The following is a 24213-nucleotide window of genomic DNA, read 5'->3' as shown; positions in this document are numbered from 1 at the left end:
TTTCACAATCTACTGCCGAAGCAGAATATGTGGCAGAATCAATGAATTGTACTCAGGCTATATGGATGAGACATATTTTGGAAGGTTTTAAGGAAGACATGTCTGAACCGATGACTATTCATTGTGATAACACTAGTGCTATTAATTTTTTTAAAAATGATGTGTTACATGCAAGAACAAAGCACATTGAGTTGAAGTATCACTTTTCGAGGGAAAGAGTACCGGAGAAGAAAGTAAAAATGGAGTATGTGTCTAGTAAAGAGGAGTTAGCAGATATATTCACTAAAACTCAGGGGGAGCAACTCCTTATGAGGAGAAACTATGATGAGATAAGAAGAGATGAAGATAACAAAGGTATTTGCACCTTTGGCATTGTTGTCAAAGGGGGAGAAGAATTACTAAAGATCAGCCATGAGAAGAAGAGAAAGTACAAAACATATCAGCTTAGTTTAGCATGATGAGGGTTTTTCAATGTTGCCATCAATGCCAAAGGGGGAGATTGTTGGTATATTGGCATAAATGTTGATGATATTGATGAACCGGTATAAGGAATGTTGGTGATGATATAATTGAGATGTTTTTTGATGACTTGATGATCAGTTTGTGTTGTCATTGATGGAAACTATAGTTATATTGCTTTATCATGTTATCTAAGTCATCTATGATTGACTAGAAAACTTTGGAATGGATTTGACAGTTAACTGGCAAATAGGACTTTAACCGGTAAATGTGAAACTGTGTTATGCTTAAGTAATTGGATCTTGAGATTGATGAATAATTTGGTGTTGTGGTTTGGAATATGTGTTGGTAATATTGTAATGAGGTTATGACCAGAACCACATCATGTTTTGGCTATCAAAAGTCATGTTTGTAATTGACTGTTGTATTTTCTATAGGATTTTAGTAGGGTTTAAGAACCAATATTTAAATCTTATAACTGGTAATGATTTTGAGTTCGACGGTATATTACATTGTGTTTGTAAGTTGGTGATGACACAGCTTAAACTGTGTGAAGTGTTTAAATGATGTTTTAGTGCCATCAAAGTTTGAATTTCTTGGGAATGTGTGAAGTGCTTAGTATAATGAGCTAAGGGTTTGAATGTGTATTCGATTGATGTGCGGTGATCATTCAATGACTAATTGATTTGTAATTGATTTTAATGATCCATATGATGATCTATAATGAGTTGTAAAGATCTGTGATGATCTATGATGAATCTTAGGGTTTTGTAACCGACTAAATTGGAAAGTTTATTTAGGGTAAGTCTGTGATGATTTACTATGTCGGTGATCAAGAGAAGAGTGTGTGGCCAAACTAGTGTGTGTGTCTGCAAGAGAGAAGCAGATTGGAATAGAAAAGGATCTATACAAGAAAGAGTGCAATTTTTAGATCATACATCTGTTGTTCCTTAACAGTTGCAACAAACTCAAAATCCCTTAATCGAGTAGGTCCTGATAGCCCTGATTGCATAAATCTCTTAACTGGGTGACTCATTAACTTGGGTTCTAAATCCTTTCACAAGGTTACTCCTAATAGGGCTGAGGTAAATCCCTTAACCGAGGGACTCCTAATAGGGTCTTCTCCTAACTGGGCATATTTGTAAGCTCCTAACCGGGCTAGGCTCCTAACAGGGCTCATTCCAAAAGAGTGCAAAAGTCTTGCTGGTACCAACTCCCACTGTGGTTTTTCACAGTTGGGTTTCCACATTAAAATCTTGGTGTTCACGTGTTGCTTGATTTCTTATGTGTTGAGTTGATATATTTCTATTGCATGCATGTTGATGAACACTTAAATGAGCAGTTTGATGAATCTGATTAGCAGTATGATTTCAGTTGTTACTGATATTGTTTATGAGTTTTTTTGAAAGAAGTGTTTGGTGGTTTTTAAAGTTTTAAAGTTTATTGTTATTACTAATTCAGCCCCCCTCTTAGTAATAACTAGCTCTTCACAAATAACAATACAACCACCTATTCTTGAGAAAATCCCTACCATAGCTACTGTACCACCTTTTCTTGCCTAGGGTTATCAAGTACTAGCCCAAGTGAATACTGTCCCAAGTTAGTCTGATGAGTTTGATGAGTTTAAACAAGAGATTAAAGGCATGATTAGAATTTAGGGAAAAAAATGGTCAACCTTGAAAGGAAACAAAATAAAAATATGAAACCCTACAAATATCCTTATCAGTCAAGTAGGCCTCCTTATCAATTTGACCCTCAAGCTCAAAGAAGAAATAATAATCAAAAGTCTTTCTGATGCAAAGTGATGTAGAGAGGATGCTCACTCCTACTGAGGTTGCTTATTCTTGATGTCTTCTTAGGTTGTCTCTTGAACCATCCAATGGTTCCACTCTTTCCAACCTTCCAAAGGTTGTAGGGCTCACCCTTACTGACCTTCCTACATGTTGGCATTTTTTATGATTATGTTGTGATTGTCATTGATGGACACACACTTTCTATGAGATCACTTTTTGAATGTATGAATTATGCTCAACCGGTATTTATTCCAAACCGGTATTATGTTGTAGTCTTTAGAATATCGGTGTTTTGCAGAAAGTGTTTACTGATCTCAAGCGGCATGAAGACCTCAAGCGGTTCGAGGATCTCAAGTGGAATGGAGCAAAGGAACTAAAAGTGACAGTTATCATTTTCCTAGTCTTCATTTTTGTCAGCCAGTAATCTATTTAATACTTAAACTAGTATTACTCTGAGTTACCAACCGGTAATCGATAAAGTTGTATAAACCGATAATACTCTGTGATGAGTTACCAACCAATATATTTTTGTGATGAGTTACCATCCACCGACACTTTGACAGTGATTTTGTGTCGTGTTACCAAATGTGTCTAGATACATTGAACCTAGGAACTTGCAACGTAATCCTATTGGACCGACATGAAATCAGATTCCTTTTTTAAGGACATCATGTCTAGGGTTTTAGGTTGTGTAGCTGTTAGGGTTTTTGGTGGTTGATGAGTTTTTGTATGTGTGATCTTAATAGAGAAGATCAAGTTTGTGTGCTGTAACAAAGTGTAGATTTACTGAAGACTAAAGTAATGCTAAAATGCATTAGCAATGAGCTATCATGGATCTAACCAAGCAGACTGTGCTATTTGCTAGATCATTCACTTGTTGATTACTCACATCTTTGACAAGTCGAAAACCCTTAACTAGATAGGTCCAAAAAATCCTTTGTAAATCCTCTAATAAGGTGATTCACATCTATGGATCTGAAATCCTCTCACAAGGTAGTCTTTAATCAGACTTATCTCCTAACAGAGATTGAGATTCCTAACATGATCTGTTATGGTAAAGAGAATTGTATGACCTTAACCGGTTTGACCTTAATCGGTTTGGTTACTATTCTATAGATAGTTACTTGTGAGTTTCATCTCATTGTGGTTTTTCCCATTTGGGTTTCCATGTCAAAATCTCTTGTGTTATGGTTATTGTACTTCTGTGGGTGAATGCCTTACTTGTTTGGTTTGCATTTGTGTTAACCAGTTTGTTAGTTCAACTGTTATAGCAGTTTACTGCTAGACTGTTAAAGTGTTTGAGTTCAGTATTTTTTGGTATACTAATTCACGCCCCCTCTTAGTATTCATCAATTGGTATCAAATCCAAGATTTCTATAAGTCTAACCACTTGGAAAGAGATATGGGGGAATACACTGTGAGGGAACTTACTCATCAGATCACTCAGACTAAGAAAGCCTATGATGAACTTAAAGTCAAATATAAGGCCTCTCAGGCAAAAAGAAGAGAGCATGCTAAAAAACTGATGGAGCTAACTGAAAACAGTTCTTCTGATGAAGCGGACATGGAAGCCCTAGTTCAAGAAGTTGAAAAGCTGAATGAGTCTAATGCCAACTTGAGAAGGGAACTTGAAGGACTGACTATTAGGTTGTGTCAAGAGCTTGAGAACCAGAGAAAAGCTGAAGATCTGGTAAAAGAAAAAGATCATGAGATCTCCAAGCTGAAGCAAGAAATCAGTGCACTTACCTGTCATCTCCAAGAGAGAAAAGTGGAAAAAGAGGAAATGCAAGGTGAAATAAAGATGACTATTTCTAAGAATGCAACCTTGAAGGAATCCAATGCTGCTATTTCCAAAGAACTCACTGAGTCAAAGGAAATACTTGCCAAATTCAATAAGAGCTCTACTAAGCTAGAGCAAAAGATTGAATCAGCTAAACTGGTAAAGAATACTAATGGACTTGGTTTCTTTGAATATGAAGAAGATGAGACCTTTGGAACAAAATATGGAGCATCAAAGAAGCAACCAACACCAAAGGATAAAGCTAAGAAAAAGTTCAAACCTATTTGCTTTAATTGTCTCAAGGAAGGACACACTGCTAATGTATGTAGAAGTAAGGCTTACAATAATTTCCCTTATTTTTTAAATGATAAGCCTAGACTCAATAGATTCAATGGTAATTGTTATGCATGCAACAAGTTTGGGCATAGAGCATTTGAATGCAGGTCTGTCATGCACAACACCGAAAGGTATCCTCAAAGGAGTCAAGGAGTTTTTCCTGAACCCTCTAGGAACCGAAACCCAAACCGGTTTAATACCTATAATCATCAGTCAGGAAGTAGTGGCTATCAAGCGGCAACTGGATGGAGAGAAACCTGTCTGATCTATCATGGTAGTGGTCACACTATTACAACATGTAGAAGGAAGAATGGAAAGATGAACAATGGACCTTGGAGAGCACCTGGAATGGTTTGCTATCATTGCAACAAACCGGGTCATATAGCAAGATTCTGCAGAACGAGAAAGAATATAATGGATGATATACTGGTCACTCTAGAAGGAAAGATTGATGTTGAAACTGTTCAATCAGATATGAAGAAAACCTAAAAGAAGAAGCCAAAAGAAGTGTCTCAAGAAGAACTGGTTTCTGTACCTACTGTGGAAGTTACTGAACTGGCAAACTAAGCAACATAAAAGCTTAGGGGGAGAAAATGGTGAAATGTTTTGAACCCCCAGTTTACACTGGTAAAAGACCTTAACCAGTATGTGATACCTGTCAACTAGCAGAAGACTGGAAATGGTAAAAGGAAAATTAGGGTTTACGCCCTAATAGTGGAGCATTTATTATGGTAGGTGAAGAACTTATTTAAAAGGATTTTTCAAGTCATTTTTCACTTATTAGTTCTCGAGCAAAGAAGTTTTCAAGTGTTGAGCAACTAAAAGTGATTTGCATTATGATTCAAAGAATTTTCAAAACCTTGAAGAAGAATCTGAAGCTAATATCTGTTGGCCAAGTGTAGAACTCAAAGTGGTATTTCAGGAACCAAAGGAGTGTGTGGTGAAGTGGAATTTGCAAGCCTTAAATTTCAATTTACGAAGGTATTTTTTGAATTTTTCTATTTATCAGGGCTTCCGCATCACACTCTAGTTCTAGTGCACCCGTTGATTCAGTAGACTTCATCCAACAGAAGGCAAAATATAATGCCCTATCTCAAATACTTGTTGGTGTTATAGTGGAGGAAGGTATTTCAGATTATATTGATTGTAAAATTGAAGACCTAGGATCTCTGATGATCCATTCTCAGTTAAGCTTATTCTACGGAAAGGACAAGAAGATCAAACCAGAATTCAACATCTTGGAAAAGAAGAAGCTTCACAATGCGGTCTATTTCCTTGAAGAGTTTTTAGATGATCACATCCGCATCATTTTGAGCAGAGTGCACGGTGACAAAATGTACTTAGAGAAAACGCATGACATCACACCGAAAGTGATTCATACCGTCACCAGTTTCTGTAATGTCGGTGAAGTGCCAGCCCTAAGAAAGATCAGCAAGATGGAAATGACCAAGCTCACCGGTTCTGTGAGCGACCAATGGGGAATGACCATCAATCCCATCAAGGACAATCTGGTCAAATATGCCTGCATGGTAATAGGTTACTGGACATTTTATGCTAGCAGGATCAACTCTGTCTCTACTGCAGCGGTAACTGCTGCCTACAGGATGATCATGGAAGATGCATCATTTGATTTATGCACCTATATGCAAAGGCAACTTCTGGTGAACTTGAAGTTGATTAAATAGGACAATGCCTTGAGATTTAAGTTTGGACAACTATTGGTTAGGTTGTTCTTCTACTTCCAAGATTACTTCCTAGGAGTCAGAGATATTTAGTGGTCTGCCGACCAACCGGTTACAAAGCAAATCAAAGAAAGCCTTCAAGAAGTTGGAACTAGTTATCCAGAAGTTCAGAACAAATACTTTGATGAGTTCAGACACAAAATGAGCCAAAGAGTGAGAATATCGGGTGATATTGTCAAGAAATATGAAGATGACATCTGCTTCACCATCAAAATTGATGAGTGCATAATGGAGGCGGTTGAGCCTAGACATGAAGAAGTGGAACCCATGGGATATGAGGTAATGTATGACATGCTAGATGGGTATGCCTCTACCCTACTTACCTCACCCCTTGACCCAAAGGCAAAGAGAACCGACACCTATTTGGAAAGGGCTACACCGGTTGAATAACCTTCAGTAAAGAAAGGAAAGGCAGTGCCTTCAGTATCGGCACCGATTACTGCAGCAAGTCCCAAAGTGAACAAGCAATCACTAGCAAAGAAGAAACCAGAAGCTGCACCCGCCAAAGTTTTTGAGAGAAAGTGGAAGACAAAAGGCAACACACTGGACTCAGAGGACACTGTGTCTGAAGAACAGCCTAAGAAGACTAGGCAAACGAGGAAAAAGACAAAGACAACTAGTAATGAACCAACAATATCTACACCGGTAAATATTGATATTTCCTCCTACAAACCTTTGACACATTGTCAAAGAACTATTAAGAATATTAGAAGAAAAGTGCTTGGTGATTTGAAAGAGTGCTTTGATGATTTTAATGATGATGAAAAGGAATAAGTTGAACAAGAAGTCATTAAATATTTATGTATTAATGACCGGTGGCCATCATAAATTAAATTCAAGACACCTGATTCTTTATATAATTCTTTAGATAACAAATGGCACATTGCCATAGAGAAGGAACATGAAATAAGAGAGAAAGTATTTGCACAATACTTTCCTGTGTGCCTAAATCAGAACTTTATGAAGTGGTGGAAAGATATAAGGGCCTCTTCTTCATGAGAAGAAGGAGACTTCTGTTGCTAGAAGGAAAAGTCCCAGAAGTGGTAAAAGATACCCACTCCCTTGCTCAATCCACTCTAAAGTTGCACCAAGTGGCAGAAGCCAACAGGAAAGCTGAACAAGAACTAGAAATCAATAAACCAGATGAGGCATATGACAGTGAAGGAGTATCGGTCACTGATCAAATGGAACCCATTGATGTTGATGCCTTGAACGGTTAAGATGCTACTCCACGTACATCAATAGAAGTGGCAGGATAGGAAAAATAGGTAGAGGAAGAGAAGAAGCAACAGGAAGAAGAAAAGAAGAAACAGGCGAAAGAAGAAGAAAAGAGGAAACATGAAGAGGAAAAGAGAAAAGAAGAAGAAAAGAGGAAACAGGAAGAGGAAAAGAGAAAAGAAGAAGAAAAGAGGAAATAGGAAGAGGACAAGAGAAAAGAAGAGGAGAATAATAGACAAGAGGAAGAGAAGAAGAAGAAGGAAGCGGAAAAGAAAGAAGAAGAGAAACGGAAGGAAGAATAAAAGAAGCAAGAAGAGGAGAAGAAGAAGAAGGATGAAGACGAAGAGAAACGGAAAGAAGAGGAGAAGAAGGAAGAAGAGAAAAGGAAGACAAAGGAAGTGGAGAAAAAGAAGGTAGAAGAGGACAAGGTAAGGGCTAAAGAGAAGGAGGGAGCGACATAGAGAACTCAAGTGGAGACCCCAAAGGCACCCGATAGTCAAGCCAAACTGGCTGACATTACCAATCCCATTGACCTCCAATCTGCAAATGAATTAGAGTTGCTGCAAAGCATTAATCTTTCTCAAGAATGCTTGGAGGTGATAAGGAGGAAGAAGGAGCAAGACGTGATCCAAGCTGCGGTGGACACTCTTACCGGTTTGATACCTAGTACCAACCTCCCTAGTATCAATTCCTCTCTGGCTCAATTGAAGCTCTTATGCAGAGTTGTGGAGGACTAGGTACAAAGCCTGGAAGAGGTTACCGAAGCTCATGCCAAAAAGAAACATCAAAAGGCTTTGAACACTGCCTTGGTAAAAATGTTAAATGAGCTCCGGTCCGATCTGTAGAAGGCACATAAGGACATTAAAGATGTTCTAGATGAGGGGAATCTACTACTTAGCAAGATATGTCAACCCCATCTATTCTGTGATGATGTGCTTGCTTAGAAAGACAAACTGCAAACTAATTTGCAGACGTTCATAAGAACCTTCAAGATGCCATATGATTCCTTTACCGCTTATGGGCAAATTGTTCACTGGTTTCAAATTCAGGCTGCAAGAATTGATTTGGAGATCAGCAACCGGACCAGGGATTTGCAAGAACTACAACTAGTTCTACTAACAAGATTGCAAATACTTCAAAAATGCTATCTCAATCTGGATGCCTTGACGATTACTCAAGAGATGAGTACCTTGGACACCATGGAGGAACAGGTATCCCAGATGCAAACAGAGAGTGAGGTTGCTACCTCATTGCTTGAGTCATGGTCCTTATCCATGAAGCAATGTATGCAGGACTTTAAATCTATTTTTGACAAGTTTCACTCTTTATTGTCATAAACATTTATTCAGCTAATAGAAACAGGTGTTATTCAGCTGTATTTTGTCATTTTTGGAAAAGGGGGAGAAGTATTTGGTATTTAAAATTTTGATGCATGCTATGTATACTCTCATGTTTATCTCTGTAAGGAAGTAGTATACATTGTATTTTTTGCAAAGGGATAATGTATATGCTTAGGGGGAGTAGTTTTGATTATGGCATATTTTTGTTGTAAAACACTTAGATGTCAAAATTTTCCTAAGTGTTGCCATCAATGCCAAAGGGGGAGATTGTTGGCATTTTTGATGATTATGTTGTGATTGTCATTTATGGACACACACTTGCTATGAGATCACTTTTTGAATGTATGAATTATGCTCAACCGGTATTTGTTCCAAACTGGTATTATGTTGTAGTCTTTAGACTATCATTATTTTGCAGAAAGTGTTTACTGATCTCAAGTGGCATGAAGACCTCAAGCGGTTCGAGGATCTCAAGCGGAATGGAGCAAAGGAACTAAAAGAAGCAATTATCATTTTCCTAGTCTTCATTTTTGTCAATCGGTAATCTATTTAATACTTAAACCAATATTACTCTAAGTTACGAACCGGTAATCGGTAAAGTTGTATAAACCGGTAATACTCTGTGATGAGTTACTAACCGGTATATTTTTGTGATGAGTTACCATTCACCGACACTTTGATGGTGATTTTGTGTCATCTTACCAAATGTGTCTAGATACACTAAACCTAGGAACTTGCAATGTAATCCTATTGCACCGACATGAAATCAGATTCCTTTTTTAAGGACATCATGTCTAGGGTTTTAGGTTGTGTAGTTGTTAGGGTTTTTGGTGGTTGTATGTGTGATCTTAATAGAGAAGATCAAGTCTGTGTGTTGTAACAGAGTGCGGATTTACTAAAGACTGAAGTAATGCTGAAATGCATTAGCAATGAGCTATCATGGATCTAACCAAGCAGACTGTGCTATTTGCTAGATCATTAACTTGTTGATTACTCACATCTTTGACAAGTCGGAAACCCTTAACCAGGTAGGCCCAGAAAATCCTTTATAAATCCTCTTAAAAGGTGATTCAAATATGTGGATCTGAAATCCTCTCACAAGGTAGTCTTTAATCGGACTTATCTCCTAACAGAGATTGAGATTCCTAACAGGATCTGTTCTGGTAAAGAACATTGTGTGACCTTAATCGGTCTGATTACTATTCTACAGATAGTTACTTGTGAGTTTCATCTCACCATGGTTTTTCCCATTTGGGTTTCCACATCAAAATCTCTTGTGTTATGGTGATTATTCTTCTATGGGTGAATGCCTTACTTGCTGTTTGGTTTGCATTTGTATTAATAGGTTTGTTAGTTAAACTGTTATACCAGTTTACTGCTAGACTGTAAAAGTGTTTGAGTTCAGTATTTTTTGGTATACTAATTCACCCCCCCTCTTAGTATTCATCACTACGGTCCTTAGATAAAGGTGACCTCCTCTTGTTTAGTGAGTGTCAAACACTTTAACAGAGAGCCAACCCTCTCTACCATAGGATCTTCACTACACATGACCAACACACTTAGGGGTGATTTTCCTTAGTTTTCCAACCCTAACCCTTCATTTATGGACTTTGGTGTTTACTGGTTTCAAGCTTTAGGACCAATTTTCTCTTTTAGGCCTACTAGGAGACCTAGTCCAATTAGCCCTATCGGTGAGGTATTTTGCACTTATCTACCCAAAGTCCTAAACACTGGTATGAACTCTTTAGCTTTTTAGATACCCTTTTGGAAGCTTCATACAATAACACAAAATTGGACATGGGTTTGGTCGCTAACCATCCTAACCCATTTTAGCCCTAATTCCTTCTTTTAAGCCTATAAAATGGGGTTTTATGCAAATGCCTTCACCAGTCCAAATGGCCAAGGATTATGATGATTATCCTAGGTCTATACATCCATGAGGATGTCAAATCCAACCTAGAATCAAATTCATCCAACGGATTTACCCATCTAGGGCCTACTGTCCATGATCCCCATTGCTTGCCAACTCAATGTGCCAAGCCTAGGGTATGGTGGCTAATCTATAGTTTAGCCTCCCTTTTCTTAAAAAAAATTTGAAAGCATACTTTACAAGGCCTCCTAGCATTCCACAATGTTTTAGTATGGAGTTCCACCATGGAATGCTAGGTATGAGCCATAGAGTCTTCAAAACCCTTGTTTTAGGGTCTTTAGGACCCGCCTACAACAAAAATGACACAACTTACAAACTATAACACTTCAAAACCTCAAATCACCATGTAATGAAAGGTATGTCTCTGTTCTAACAATTCATGCCTTGGTTTGGCTTGGAAATCCATACATACCATTCAAAAATAGTTAAACTCAACTTCTACTCGCTGAAAACATAATTTTTGAAAGGCTAAACTTGCTTTTCTTCATTCAAATCTTCAACCACCTTCTCATCGGTTATCCCAAGCCTTATATCAGCCTTGGGTTGGTTACAAATGTCTTTAACTGAAAAATATAACCAACTAGCCGTTGGTTTTTGGAAAATGCCAATGTTGGAAAGTTGCAATGAGCAACTTTTGTAGCTTTTTACAACTTTTACATAGTTGAGCAACTTTTGCCCAAATCAAACCTAGGTCACTTCTAAATGTTAAAATGACCTTAAAACCTTCTAAACTTTGTAAAACCAACCTATTCTAACACAATACCAACTTATTCTACCAAATGGTCTATCTGGCACCCTTAAGAGCCAATAGGCTAACATTGGTCAAACAATAACTCCTAGGGTCCTTACTGTGTGTGTGAAAAGTGGACCTATATCTGTAAGGTGCAAGACACAACACTTCAATTAAGTCATTACATGTATTGTTAGATAGATATAAGCATGAATATAAAAACAATTACAACTTGACTATTTGCCTTCTAAAAGATGCGAGTATAAGATTGCTCTCAGATTTGTATAAGCAATACCAGTGACTAGACTACACCAAGATGAAAGATTTAATCTATATGAGCATGAGATTAAGATAAATGGATGTAAGATGGATCTAGATATGCATGATTTAAAGTAGATATGCATGATTAATCTAACATAATTTAAGCAATATTAAGCTAGATGATTTGACTAAGGATGCAATAACTAATATGAAATATCTCAATGCATAAATCTCAATGAACCTAGAGCAAAAACAACATAATAACAATATATTCTCCAAGATTTTTGAATGAGAGATGAGAGTCTAAATTTATAGAAAATTCAGAAAGAAACCAAAGGCTGAGATCAAATGATGATGAGTGGTCAAGATTTTCCAAGAGGAAGCACAATCCAGGTGAATTGATGTGATTGGATGCTTTTCTCAGTTTTAAAGGAAATTGAACTAAAATTAAAATAAAATCAGAAAAAACTGATTTATTCTCTATTTCATTCAATTTTAATATTGAATTGTTTTAATTTCTTTCGTTGAGATTATTTATCAATTTTTAATTTATTTTTCAAGATTATCTCCAATTGATTCCTTTTCTCAATTGTTAATTCTTTTATGCCAATTAATTTCTTTTTTTTGATTTGTTTCCTTTTTTCAATATTTGTGCTCATAATTTCCAATTCCTCTTTCTTGATTTGTTTCCTTTTTTGAAGATTTATGGCAATTTTTATTTATTTTTCAAATTAATTCCTCTTTTTGATGATTTAATGGCAAATTGATTTATTTAATTAAATATGCAAAAGATATTTAATTAAAATAAATAAGATAATTGTTTAAAATTATTTACTTGGAATGATTTAATTAATTAAATAAATATTTAATTAATATTGGTTGATTAATTTTGCCATGTGACATTTGATGATTAAAGAATTAATTGTGTGTTCAAGATTTATTTAATTGCCTTTGGTTAGGACCTTGGTGACGTTGTCGAGATTAGGGGCTCATGGTTTAGATGACCATTTTTAGGGTATTTTATTTGCCCCTCTTTGAATTAATGTGCGAGTAGCGCGTTGGTTCAAAGAATAGTTGATGTCTAGGAGATATCAGTTCTGAACTTGATTGAACACAAACTAGATGAAAAGCAAGGTGTTTAGCTTGATTTGAAGCGATGAAGCTGAACAGAGTTGATTAAAGCAAAACCGATCTCGAACTTGATTGATCTAGGAACGATATAGAGCAAAGATACCGAACTTGAACTTGATTGATCTAGACATAGTGAGCGAAGATAAAATCGATCTTGAACTTGATGGATCAAGAAACGATGAGCGAAGATAAACTGTCTAACTTGATTTAATGTGATGAAACTGAACACCTTCTTAGATTGAGTGTGGTCGAAGATACTCTTTAAACCCTTGATTGAGTTTAAACAAATAATCAGCTTGATGAAAAGATATGAAACTGATTAATGTTAAGAGACTGATTTAGATGAAGACAAATATCAGCTTGATTTGAAGTGATGAAACCAATATGCCCCTAGCGATTGATTTAATTCAGATGGCCGAGAAATCTCAACTTGATATAAAGCGATAAAGTTGAGATGCCCCTAGTGATAAGAATTTGTTTGATGTTTAGAAAAGATTAGCTGCTCGACTTGTAACGAAGATTTTTGAAAGAAATTCTCCACTTTGAGGTCATGAGTATGCCCCCTTGGGAGTGAAATCGAAAGATGGCGAGGGTTGTGCAGTGATTTTAAGTAATTTTTTTGAGTGATTATAATTTATTTGAGCACAAAGATTAATGTTAAAGAATAAAATCAGAGTTAATGTGAGAATTAAATCGAGATTTAGCGTTGATTAATGAGAAATTGAGTGCAAATTGAAGAAGAGAATGAGCAGTTGATGAAAGTGCTAAGTGGTCAACATTATGAAATTTTGATGAGAGAATTGATGCCGGATTTCGATTTCGATCTCGAAAATGGACTCAAGACAGTCGATTTACAAGTTCTTGATTTGATTTCATCGTACTTATGTTGATTGATTATGAGACGTTGTTCTATATGCTTTATTGTATATGTATGCATATCTTTTCAGTATAGATGAATGAATGCAAATGGAATATGGGTGTTTATTTTTGTTTCTTTTTATGCAAATAAATGATGATGCAAATAAATGAGGAGAATGAGTAACTAGTAATGCAAATGTTTATTTTTCTTCATGCAATAATATGAATGCAAATAAGTATAAAATGAAATGTATAGATCTATATAAGATGCTCATGTATGCAGCTAACATATCAATACACAGGTACTCGATCGGAGAAACGATGATGAAAAAGAGACCACTTAGCTGAGAAATGACAAATGCCTCAGACTCTCATTCAAAAGATAAAGAGATCATTGTTATCATGGTAAAATCACTCGAAATGCATAAAATTTAGAATGAATGAAACCTAAACCTAGTCACTGGATTTGAAATGCTTAATTTGCATCACTGAGCATTTTACAAACATAGCAGGCAAAATAGAGTTCCTTCCTTTTCATATGCAATATTAATTATCGTGTCCGCAATGACCCATTTTTTTGTTCATATCCTTGGACAAATTAGGCATGCATCTAGATTGCACATTAAAGAAATTCCCTCAAAACAGACAAAGAAATGACTCCAACCTCCCTATAGCATACAAATAAGCGAAGTCAAGGTATGTGTGGCAATTTCACCTTGATGTGAAGGCACTTATCACTTATCAAAGACACCCAGCTGATTAGATGTTTCCACATCATCGGAATCATTCCTACAAGCATAAAATAAAGAAAAGTATTATGCCCCCAATCCTTGCTCCTCTTAGTCAAGATAGACTTCCTTGAGTTACTCAGAGGGAATAATAAGTGAAAGCCAATGTAAAAGACAACACACAAAGAAAATTTTATGCATATCTCAAATAATTTAGTGATTATTTTTAGTAGTCTTGTTTTGCTTGTGTACTCAGTGATAAAACTCTTCAGTAGTTGGGAGATAGGTGACTGACTCAAAGTGGATGACTGGGTACCACTGACTGAAAGATGACTTGGTTGATACTACTTAGGATATTTAAATTGATCAGTCGATTACCCTAAGACTAGGTCAGTGATTGGTTTCAAGCCATGAGGGTTTTAAAAGAACTAGGATGTCACAAAAGCGACTAAAATTTATGTACAAGCTAAAGCAAAGAGGCAACATTTCAGTACAAGAGATAGCACTACCCTAGACAAAATCTAGCAGCCATACTGATCTATGTCATTGTTTTGATTTGTGTGATCATTGATAGGAATGTCTAGTTTCAAAGAGTAAGTACCTTGTATAAGACCGATCTGTCTGGTTTCGAGTGTACCCTTCCTTGTATAAGACATGTTGATGTTTGATATAGTTTGATAGATTAATTAACAAGACATGCGATAAGTTTGATTGTAGACCTTGAGAGTTTGTCTGATTTTGATTTGATTTGAAGGATAGTCTATGCTTTCTTGCTTCGATTTTTTAGTTTTTTATTTTGTTTTGGTGAGTTTTTTTTTTTTTTTTTTAGGATTTTGTTCAGGACATTTTATGATTTTTAGGAATTTGTTCAGGACATTTTATTATATTTATGATTTTGTTCAGGACTTTTTATGATTTTTAGGATTTTGTTTAGGACATTTTATGATTTTTTAGGAGTTTGTTTAGGATATTTTTATGATATTTTTTTTAATGTTTGCCCCTAGTGTTTAGCAAGGCAAAAGGGATTTTGAGTACATGAATGGATAAGCAAATGATGGTGGATTCTTTCAAGGACTATTTCACAACATTAATCCAAGCACAAAGTCCAGATATAGCAATGTAAAGAAAGGATTTTAGTGATGTAAAGTAAAGATTTAGCATAACGAAGCCATATGGTCCAAGAAGTGGCCATGTCAAGAGGTTTGTGGAAAGCATGTTTATGCATTTTGTCCATAGTGTTGATCAAGATCAAATGATAGATTTGGATAGGAGGCAGATATGATAAGCAAGATCAAAAGGGAGTAATGAAGGATGTAAGTGAGCACTGGAGAGGATCTTAAGGGTCTAGATCAAGTGTAATAGATAGGACACATGAAGCCTGCAAAGATCCTTAACCTTTACAAGATCAAAGGTGGAAAAGGGATATGAATGTAGATAGAGCGAATGAGGGATAATGGAGGATGAAGGATAATGGAGGAAGAAGGATAATAGATGGATGTACATGGATGGAACTTGCCCCTAGTGTAAAGTACAAAAGGATAATGGATTACGCGTGAAGCCTGTTTTCCAAGTTTTCATCATGGTACTTGCCCAAGGCGCCACATGAAGTGGTTTTCACACAAGGACAAATTTATTTCTCTTTACTTTTTTTTCTGATTTTTTTTTTCACTTTTTCATCATTTTTTTTTGTTTTTTGGAAGATAATGGAGGTATGATAGAGGATGGAAGAAGGACCCCATCGTCTCGCTTCTTTGGATGGTACCCTTGGAATATGAGTTGCAATAGACCATGGCTATGAAGGTATGCTCAAAGATGTTGGTAGGACAATGAAATGAAACTAAGGCAAGGACTTATGCAAAGGATTGGATAAGAGGGATGGAAGGGTGGAAAAGAGGTGCTGGATAATGGATGGGATGTTGGAAGAATTGTGTATGGATAGATGGAAATGTTTTAAAGATCAACATTGGCACACAACTTGAGGGATGGTGGACATATGGAAGAGAATTCAATCTCAGATTTTGAGATTTGGATGGAGGAAAGGTTACAGATTTTGGGGCATAAGAACCCAAAATGGATGAAGGAGGTGATGGAGGAATAGACTCAGAAGGTTTGGATGGGGGAACCATAATTTTGGATGCCAATTTTAATTTTTCTGTAGACTGTTGTGCTTCAAGCAGCCACTTAGGGATCCACATGGTTTTTGATTTTTTATGCTTTTGTAGTTCCTTAGAGTGCATTGCTTGTACAAGTGCCTTAGGAACCCATATAAATTTTGACTTTTCTTCTTTCTTTATGGGCCTTTGTGGTGTTTTGTATTTTTATTTTTCTTTTTGGATCATATTTTTCTTTGTTTTGACATGTCGATTAGATGGGACATGTTGATCCTTGAATACATGTGGATTACTTGATTTATGACTTTTATGCTTGGCATCCAAATTGCTTGGAGAAGGAAAATAATGTATGAATGGATAGGAATGATATGGAGGTATTTTAGATGGATGGAAGGTACTTGAAGACGTGTTCCTTTGTTGATCCCACATAAGGGATGGAGGGATATAGGGACCTAAAATGGATGGAAGTGATGATGGGGAAAGTGTATATTTGGATTTAACTAGAGAAATATAGGATTTATGAGAGATACCAACATCCTGAGAAATGTCTCTAAGGCCATGACCTTTAACATTTTCTTTAATATGGAGGGGTTATTGCTTGTGTAGATCTACCCCTTTTCCTTTATAAATATTTTGACTTGTAGGATACACTGTGCTTTGGAAAGAAGGCGTGAGTCCATTATGAGATGGAGGTGGAATGTAAGGAATGATAGGATCATGAAGGGGATTTGTAGGCATGATGGATCCTTGAGCTGAACATGGAGGATTATGACAAGGGAATAAAGGGATACTTTGATCATGACATGGAAGAGGAAGATCACTGGATTCCTCTTTAAAGGTACCATTCTCTTGACTTTCAATGGAATCATCTAAAAGAATGGAAGGTATAAGGGGATCATCATGGGATTATAGGGAAATAGGATCTTTTTCAATCATTAGATGGGATTGAGGAGTTTTGGTGTCTTGATCTTGATTTATGATAGGACTTGTTTCTTCATTTTTTAGACTATCCTCTTGACATGGATTCACTTCTAAGGAAGGGATAGGATTTTGCATAGGCGTAGGGGATTCTTGGAAGATCTCCATATTTTGGAATGATGGGGAAGAATTTTGAGTGGGATTCTCTAGAGTGGGTACATTTGGAATTGAAGTGTATGATGGCATAGGATCTGGGATTTTTAAATCTTTAGAGGAACTTGCATTAGTATTGGGATTAACTTGGATCTCCATAGGAGATAGCCCTTGAAGGTAAACATGAGAAGTTTCATTGTTTGAAGGAGATGAAGACATCATGGAAGGGATGAAGGCTACATATGGAGCCTTGCTAGACACAGGTTCATGATTTTGATCATGCTTAGAAATAGTTACTTCTTTTTCTTTATGTGAGTCATTAGGATCTTCAATTTCAATGACACCATTATCAATGAGATCTTGAATCTTATGTTTTAATTCCATGCATTTTGAAGTCTTATGTTCATTTTGTCTATGATACATAGAATAATTACTCACAAATTTACATCCCCATGTGGTCTTTTTAGGCAATATGATAAGATTATGCTCAAGAAGCTCTTTCAAAGTCAACTCAATAGATTGCCCCAAAGGTGTAAATTGTCTATCTAGAGGATATTTGGAGGAAATGTCTTTATGTCTTGGTGAAGGTGTCTTGTGAGATTGTTTGAGATTTGGCTTTTGATTGTCAATTATTTATTGGCTTTTGATTGTCAAATCATATAATCATTTTAGCATTCCTTGAAGTTTCTCACTCTTGACATCATGCATTTGTTTTTCAAATGGAGTCATTGATTTATTTTTTTGGATTTTCATGTCATATATTTCCTTCTTGATATCTTGAAGCATTTGAGCCAAGGTAGCCATGGGATTCTTACTTTTGTCAATTTTTTTAGAAGAGCTTCTAGTTTGAACATGCATTTACAACTGACGGGACCGAGATCTAGATGTGTTGTAGAAGTCAAGATCAAATTGGAGCTAGTTGTTCATTTAACATAGTGATTTGAGAGAAATAACTAAGATCTGGTATGGTTTTAGGAATGATCTATCCTATGTAAGACGTTATCTAAGTTAACTTAAGTTTGATAAGATGTTGTTTGAACTAGCTGAGAGATGATTGACAATATCATGCAATGCAATGACAGGGGTACACTATCGAGATTGTTCATGCTCAAAATTATGATAACCAGTTTTATGCTCGAAGTTATGATAACTAGTTTTATGCTCGTTGTAGACTGATCTGGGCAGGTTTGACTATTTTGAACTGACAAAATCAGAGATTCGTACGACGGGTTTTACATGACCAAACGACAGTGTAATAGCTTTAGGACGTTGACAATAGTATTTCATATGAGTTGATGCCTAGTACCGTAGGATAGGTGGGTAAGTCTGAAATGACAAACTGATAAATGCAATGGTTTATCATACGACATAGGATGCAGGCTCAAACGACAGTTTCCTAAAGAGGATGACATACAATCAGGTATCGTATGACATAGAATGCAGGATCAAACAATAGACTGTTAGGATTGATGGAATTTCGTACAAAAATATGTATGTAGCAGAACAAGAAATGAAAAAATTTGCACGACAGTTTACTGGACATAGGCTAAATTCTGAGTTTTCAATGACTAAGTATGACCAGTTTGAGGCAGGCTGAGTTTTCACTGACTGACGATGACTAGTTTAGAGGTGGACTGATTTTTTTGACAGCTAAGGTATACCAGTTTGTGACACAGACAAAGTTTTGATCACTGAGTTTGTTTGTTGTTTTCTCTAGTTTTGGTATTCTAGTTTTAGTTTTAGGGATGAAAACACAAAAAAAAAGTAATATGAATAATAACTCCAATCACAACATGCAAACCCTATGGAAATTTGTGAGAGAAGAAAATCTTTTCTTGTAGACTTGGGTACACTCCCAATAACTAATCAAAATACGGACGCTGAGTCTCATGCAATGGATTCTCAACGCCATATTAGCTGACTCCAAACACTAATGGGGGCACGATATGACAAGTGTCTTGGGAGAGTTACTATCTCTCTTGCACAAAGATTATCCCCCTTTCAGAGTTGAATCAGGTAGCTTCTATCTTATAGTTCTTAGTTAGAAATTCCATTTGAAATTACCCCTTGAAGTCACACAAACATGATTGAGGCCTATAGCCTAACAAGGTATCGAAACAAGTTGTAGTCACGTAAACGTGATTGAGACCGCGGGGCCCTACAAAATGCTCGATATGAGAGATCTCAAAGAGAAAACTAAAATAATCCCATCCTCTGAGACTTTAATCACCAGAGGTCTATTTATTATAGTGAGTTGGAATGCTCAAGTCCAGCTGTACTTACTTTGGTTGTTCTCACAGTGTGATTACTTTTTCCCACTATGACAGGCTCGCTAAAGGTACACAAATCTCAAAACTTAGAAAAAAGCTTTGAGGGTCTAGATTTCCAATTGTCTGTAAAAGACAAGAGCATACTCTCCTACCTCTCAGATTTTTTTGAAAACACAAAAGACAGATTTTTTCTTTAACCAGATAGCAATTTTAAGTGCCTAAATTTTTATTTAAAGAATACACGATGTTTGGTTGATTCTCTTTAGGCAACTTGCAAAACCAACGCATCAGTAGTCATGTTGTTTTTTATTCTTTGAAAGGCATATGTTTGATTGATAAATTCTTTGTCAACAGGACCTGCAAACATCAAAAGCCCAAAATAACATAAAAAAAAATCATCAAAAGAAAATTCTAGAATGCAAACTGTAAATTAAACTAATCTAACAAGAATTTCCATTTTTTATGACTATCCTAGTTATGACAGTTTTGATAGTACTGCACTCTATCATTTATAACTTTTCAACCAAAGCTATTTCAGAAAATTGCTTCAGAGGAAATGTGGAAAACCTAGTTTTACAAAACATAGTAAAATTGTGTTTAGATCCAATGGTTCAATAAAAAGTTATGCCCTCCAAACAGAGACCATTTTTTAATGTCACAGAAGAATAAGTAAAATGATAGTACTACACTCTGTCATTCCTAACTTTCAAATCTGAAACTCTTAGGAAAATCGCTTTAGTGAAACTGTAGAAAAATTGGTTTTCAACAACATATTAAACATTGGTTTAGATCCAACGGTCCAATAAAAAGTTATGCCTTCCCAACAGAGACCATTTTCGACTGTCACAGAAGAAGAAGAAGCAAGAAGAAAGATTTTTATTTGCAAATTTAACACATGTTTATTAGTTATAAAAACTAAACATTAAATTTGTTCAAGAAACATTAGAAATCTTGTACTCATGGGTTTGAGCACCACGGTGGGCGCCAAAGAATATGTGTGTGAAAAGTGGACCTGTATCTATAAGCTGCAAGACACAACACTTCAATTAAGTCATTGCATGTATGGTTAGACAGATATAAGCATGAATATGAAAACCATTACAAATCGACTAATTGACTTCTAAAAGATGCGAGTATAAGATTGCTCTCAGATTTGTATAAGCAATACCAGTGACTAGACTACACCAAGACGAAGGATTTAATCTATATGAGCATGAGATTAAGCTAAATGGATGCAAGATGGATCTAGATATGCATGATTAATCTAACATAATTTAAGCAATATTAAGCTAGATTATTTGACTAAGGATACAATAACTAATATGAAATATCTCAATGCACAAATCTCAATGAACCTAGAGCAAAAACAACATAATAACAATATATTCTCCAGGATCTTTGAATGAGAGATGAGAGCCTGAATTTATAGAAAATTTAGAAGGAAACCAAAGGCTGAGATCAAATGGTGATGAATGGTCAAGATTTTCCAAGAGGAAGCACAATCTAGGTGAATTGATGTGATTGGATGCTTTTCTCAGTTTTAAAGGAAATTGAACTAAAATTAAGATAAAATTAGGAAAAAACTTATTTATTCTCTATTTCATTCAATTTTAATATTTAATTGTTTTAATTGCTTTCTTTCAGATTATTTATCAATTTTTAATTTGTTTTTCAAGGTTATCTCCAATTGATTTCTTTTCTCAAATTTTAATTCTTTTTTGCCAATTAATTTCTTTTTTTGACTTGTTTCCTTTTTTGAAGATTTGTGCTCATAATTTCCAATTCCTCTTTCTTGATTTGTTTCCTTTTTTGAAGATTTATGGTAATTTTAATTTATTTTTCAAATTAATTCCTCTTTTTGATGATTTAATGACAAATTGATTTATTTAATTAAATATGCAAAAGATATTTAATTAAAATAAATAAGATAATTGTTTAAAATTATTTACTTGGAATGATTTAATTAATTAAATAAATATTTAATTAATATTGGTTGAATAATTTTGCCATGTGACATTTGATGATTAAAGAATTAATTGTGTGCTCAAGATTTATTTAATTGCCTTTGGTTAGGACCTTGGTGACGTTGTCGAGATTAGGGGCTCATGGTTTAGATGACCATTTTTAGGGTATTACACTTACATCATCTGAGCACTTATTCAAAATCCTATTGGCCTTATTACAAACAAAAATCACTTGATTCCAAACTCTTGGAACCTACACAACAAAATTGCTCATGTGCTCCTGCACCATGCTCCGGGGGTAAGAAGAACTCAACTCTCTTGAGTGGATAAAGCTTGGATAATGGTACCATGTTGTATGATGTCTCTCTCTAACATCCATGTAGCTTCTGACTCTAGTAGCTCTGCCCATTTGATCAGATAGTCTTTATAGACTCCTCTCCTAGTCTTTTTCACAACCTTAGAATCCAAAATGCAGTCCAATGTGACCAGTTGGCTTGGAGGTAAATCTTGTAACTAGTCTACATCTTCTATAGCAGTAGGTTCTTCTTGATTTGTATATGTCTGAGACCCTTTATATGGATACAAACAACATACATTGAAGATTGGGGATATGCCTAAGTTTGGAGGTAACTCTAACTCATATGTATTATTGCATAATTTATGCATCACCTTAAGAGGTCCAATCTTCTTCATGCATAGCTTGCTAGGTTGTTCATTGTGTAGCCTCTCCTTCCTCAATTAGGCCAACACTAGATCACCAACCTTATAGTGTACTTCTCTTATTTTCTTATCTGCTAGTGCCTTGTACTTCTCATTGTGCTTCTGCAATGTCTTCTTGACCTGCTCATGTATCTCGTTTATATTCTCTGAAAAGTTTTCCCCTTGTGCACTTCTATGGTCCATAGGACTGAGGTCTCTAAGTTTCAAGATACTCCTAGGATGACATCCATAAACAATTTCAAAGGGAATCTGGCCTGTGCTTATATTAACTGAGTCATTGTAGGCATACTCTTCTTGACCCAATACTAGGTCCCAAGCTTGTCCATGTTGTTTGGTGAGACACCTCAACAAGTTACCTAAGGATCTGTTAACCATTTCAGTTTGACCATCTGATTGTGGATGGTATGCTGATGAAAAGGAAAGTTTTGTGCCTAGTTTCTTTCATAAGGTTCGCCAAAAGTGACTTACAAATTTAGTGTCTTTGTCAATCACAATGCTAAGTGGTAAGCCATGAATTTCCCAACTTCCTTGAATAATAGCCCTACTATGTAAGAGGCATCATTTGTACATTTGCAAGGCACAAAGTATGCCATCTTGCTAAATCTGTCCACTATGACAGAAACACTGTCATACCCTCTTGGAGTCCTAGGCAAACCAAGTACAAAGTCCATGCTCAAACATTCCCAAGGTCTAGTTGGTATGGCCAATGACTAATATAAACCTGCATTGTTGGAGGTTCCCTTAACTCTCTGACATATGGGGCATTGCTCCACAAACCTTCTAACATCTGACTGAAGTTTAGGCCAATGATAAAATTGTCCAACCTTCTCTAAGGTCTTTTCAAGACCAAAATGTCCTCCTAAGCCGCCTTGATTCTTCTCCTTGATAATATTGTCTCTCATAGAGCACTACGGTATGCAAAGTAAGTGTCCTTTAAATAAAAGGCATTCCTGCAACATGAAATCAGAATATGCAACATGACAAACATTAGTAAACTTGGTGCAAACATCATATGCTTGACCAAAATCCTTGTCACCTTGGTATAGGTCTTTGAGATCACTTAATCCCACACTTCGGAGCTGCACTTCTTGGATGGTGAGAAATCTTCTACTCAAGGCATCTGCTACCTTATTGGTGACTCCTTTCTTGTGTTTGTTGGAAAAGGTATAGGCCTGCAACTGCTCAACCCATTTGATGTGTCTTTTATGTAACTTCTCCTGTTCATTCAAGAAGCTAAGTGCATGGTTGTCAGTATAAACTATGAATTCCTTGGGAAGTAGATAATGTCACCATTTCTTAAGGGCTTGTACCATGGCATACAAATCTAAGTCATAGATAGGATACTTTTGTTTTGCCTCATTGAGCTTCTTAGAGAAAAATGCTACCAGATGACCTTCTTGGCTCAAAACTGCTCCTATTGCCAACTTGCTAGCATCACACTCCACAGTAAAGAGCTGATTGAAATCAGGGAGCCTAAGATAAGGTAGTTTTACTACTTTTTATTTTAACAACTCAAACCCCTTGCCTGCTGTACTAGTCCACTTAAACTGACATTTCATTCCTCCTTTGATGGTGTTTAATATGGATGCACATACATGGCTAAACCCTCTAATAAACTTCCTATAGAATGAAGCTAACCCATGAAAACTTCTCACATCTCCTATTGATTTAGGAGTAGGCCAATTAACTATTGCATCTACCTTTGTTGGATCCATTTTCAAACAACCTTGAGAAACTACAAAACCAAGATATACTAGTTTGGTTTTGAAAA

This window comes from Cryptomeria japonica, chromosome 9, assembly GCF_030272615.1.
Source record: "Cryptomeria japonica chromosome 9, Sugi_1.0, whole genome shotgun sequence".
Lineage (NCBI taxonomy): Eukaryota > Viridiplantae > Streptophyta > Pinopsida > Cupressales > Cupressaceae > Cryptomeria > Cryptomeria japonica.
The sequence above is the reverse complement of the archived record's forward strand: the minus strand, read 5'-3'. Positions refer to the sequence as shown.